Source organism: Cyphomyrmex costatus, unplaced genomic scaffold (assembly GCF_001594065.2).
Source record: "Cyphomyrmex costatus isolate MS0001 unplaced genomic scaffold, Ccosl1.0 scaffold800, whole genome shotgun sequence".
NCBI classification, from domain to species: domain Eukaryota; kingdom Metazoa; phylum Arthropoda; class Insecta; order Hymenoptera; family Formicidae; genus Cyphomyrmex; species Cyphomyrmex costatus.
Window position 1 is genome coordinate 9,513 of NW_017280377.1, and position 3,459 is coordinate 12,971.

Consider the following 3,459-nt stretch of genomic DNA (forward strand, 5'->3'; position numbering starts at 1 on the left):
CTCGCTGTTATTGGAGAATGTAAAATAGTTTATTTCTTCGATCGGTGTTAATAAATTTTCAAGATATCGATACTTTGGTTGTTGCAGAGATTTCGAATAAACGTATACGTTTTCGAAACGTACGCCGTTCGGGCTCTCCAACAAACTTATCAGTACATTCGTCTTGCCGCAATTCGACGGGCCGCAAATGATTGCGCGAATAGAACTGGGCAGCATGTTGCCATGCTTGCGCATCTCTTTATTGGTTTGCACTTTACCATCGAGATTCGTCATTTTGATAGACTGCGACTGGTGCACGAACCGCATATTTTCGCGTTACACAAGAAACTGGAAAAGATGTCGCGAGCGGGCCTATTTATAGAGCTACGTAGAACGTAATCACTCAGTAATCAAAATGTTTCTCATCGTGTCGAATGATTTAACCTCCAAAGAGTTGGAATATATACCGAAAATTGTTTTACTGCGAGAGTTTGAGAATTGTATAGATCTTCTGTGGGATAGACTACCTGACCATATACGAGCCGATTCGGAGGTACAACGACACCGTCGGTGTCTGATGCATTACAATTTGCCGAGTTATCAAACGCGCATATTGACGGTCCAGCGCCGTTGATAAAGAATTGTAGCGAATGCCGTTGGGAGGCAGAGGTTTGTTAAATAAAGCGATAAACGCGCTTCCTTTCGAACTGCACATTCCCGGTTACCAGTTTTGTGGACCGGGGACGCGTTTGGAGAAACGATTAGCTAGAGACGACAAAGGTATTAACCCATTGGACACGGCGTGTCGCGAACACGATATAGCGTATTCGCACAGCAACGGTCTCACTGAACGGCACGCGGCTGATAATATACTCGCTGAAAAGGCGCGGAAACGCATTACCGTGAGAGATTCGTCTCTTACAGAGAGAGCTGCCGTCACAGCTGTTTGGGCGGCTATGAAGGCTAAAACGAAGATGGGTATCCTGCCTGTTCTTCCGCTGTTGGGCGTCCTCGGGTCGTTGGTCGGTGGAGCGGCGGGAGTCGACAAGGCTGTAAATGATAGCAGAGCAGCGGAGCGTCAGCTGGAAGAAATGCAATGTCATAATCGCGTCATGGAAGGTCACGGTGTTTATCTCGCTCCCTACAAGCGTGGACGAGGAGTAGTAAAGAGAAAAAAAAAAACGTCGATGAGACGTTAAAAGTACCAACGGGTGTAACTACCAACGTGCACCTGCTACAACTTGCAAAACGTTTGCGCATTCCGTATTTCAGAGGTATCTTTATGCGTACGACATTATCGGTGGAAGGAGTACATCGAAACGAGAGCGGTATCGTGAAGCTAGACAACGCAGAGGGACCCGGTACGCATTGGGTAGCGTACGCGAAAAGGGGGAATCGTGTCATATATTTCGACAGTTTTGGTAACCTCCGGCCGCCGAAGGAACTCGAGCGATATCTAACAAACTGTGTAATCCAGTACAATCACATACCTTATCAACGTTACAATCAGAGCAATTGCGGACAGTTGTGTCTACAGTTTCTACGGACGAGTGATAAACAATTTAAAGACTGACATTGCGCGGTTTAACTCAATATTCGTTCAAACATGTCGCTGACGTTTACGCTGACGGGCAAAAGTAGTGTTCTAGCCGTGAGCTATTTTCCGGCGGTAGATATGAGCAATGGCGATTACGAGCTCGGTCTGACTGACTTTGAAACGTATTATACTCTACCGAATGTAAATTCAACAAACAACAAGATTTATTTCGACAATGAGGAAATTGTGATTCCCGAAGGATCGTACGAACTGCGCGATATAGAGCGGTATTTGAAGCGTGAAATTTTACGTCCTCGTGGTGTAAAACGTAAAGAGGACGAAGAGTTTCCGCTGGTGATTCGCGCCAATAACAATACGATGAGGAGTGAGATCAAATGCGCCTATTCGATAAATTTCACCAAACCTTACAATATTGGACAGCTGTTGGGATCTTCATCGAATCGCGAGCTCGAACCGCAACAGTGGCATGAATCAGACGTGCCGATAAATATCATCAACGTAAACATTATTCGAGTGCAACGTGACCGCGGGTGCGTACAGCAACGACAAGTGCGTGCACACGATACACGAGTTTTCACCGATTGTCCCACCAGGATATAAGATATCGGAAAGGCCGACGCAAATCATTTACCTTCCGATCGTCGTACGGAGCATTACGGATCTGACGATTCGCGTGGTGGATCAAGACGGCCGATTGCTCGATTTTCGTGGAGAGGAGATTACCGTTAGATTGCATGTACGAAGACGACGGCGCTAACGTGAGATGCTTGTGCTGAATGAACAACCGAAACAGACGAGAGATTTTAACGGAGAGATTTCATCTAGAAAAAGACTCAGTGCGTCCAACGTTTTTAAGTCGTTGGGTTTTATCGTACGAAATGACTGATATCTTGAACATTGTCGGTGAGCCGATCTTTGACGATCGCATCGTCAAGTTTGAATTTCATACGTACAATCCATACGCCAATACAACGTTTGGATATAGCGACGAGATACGAATACCTATACAGCAACAGGATTTATACACGTTGCCATGCGAAAGTTTTCTCTACATTGAAGGAAGATTGACTGTGAAGAAGAAGGATGATGAGACGCCAACAACGCTTGGAAATAATTGCATAGCGTTCATGTTTGATGAAATTCGGTATGAACTCAACAGTGTGGAGATTGATTGCTACAGAAGTGTTGGAATTGCCAGTACCCTCAAGAACTATGTATCGTTGTATGACAAGTCTTTGATTGCGCTAAACACTGGGTGGAATTCTAGATCCGACATAACGGAAAGATACTTTAACTTTTGCGTACCGCTCAACATGCTGTTGGGCTTTTGCGAGGATTACAAACGCGTGATTGTTAACGCTCGCCATGAATTGATTTTGATACGAGTGCGCAACGATAACAATTGTATACTGGGAAATTCAGCGACGGAGCCGGAGGTTGAACTGATCAAAGTGCAATGGCGGATGCCTCATGTTATGCTAAACGAGATCACTAAACTATCAATGCTGCGAGCATTGGAAAGCGGTCGTTATCTCAGTATGAGTTTTCGCTCATGGGATCTGTACGAGTATCCTCTGTTACAGAGTACGACGAAGCATACATGGGCTGTCAAAACGGCGACTTAACTCGAGAAGCCGCGTTACGTTATCTTTGCTTTTCAGACCAGTCGAAAGAATATCATGTCTCAAGATGCGAGCGTGTTTGACGATTGTAAATTGAGTAATGTGAAGCTTTATCTCAATTCAGAGTTTTATCCGTACGGTGATTTGAATCTCGATTTCGACCAAAAGAGATACGCTCTCCTGTTTGATATGTACGCGCGTTTTCGTAAGGCATATTACGGAATCGACTGCTTCGAAACGCTGCTCAATGTACTCTCGTTTATCGAGAAACGACCGTTTGCTGTCATTGACTGCTCGCGA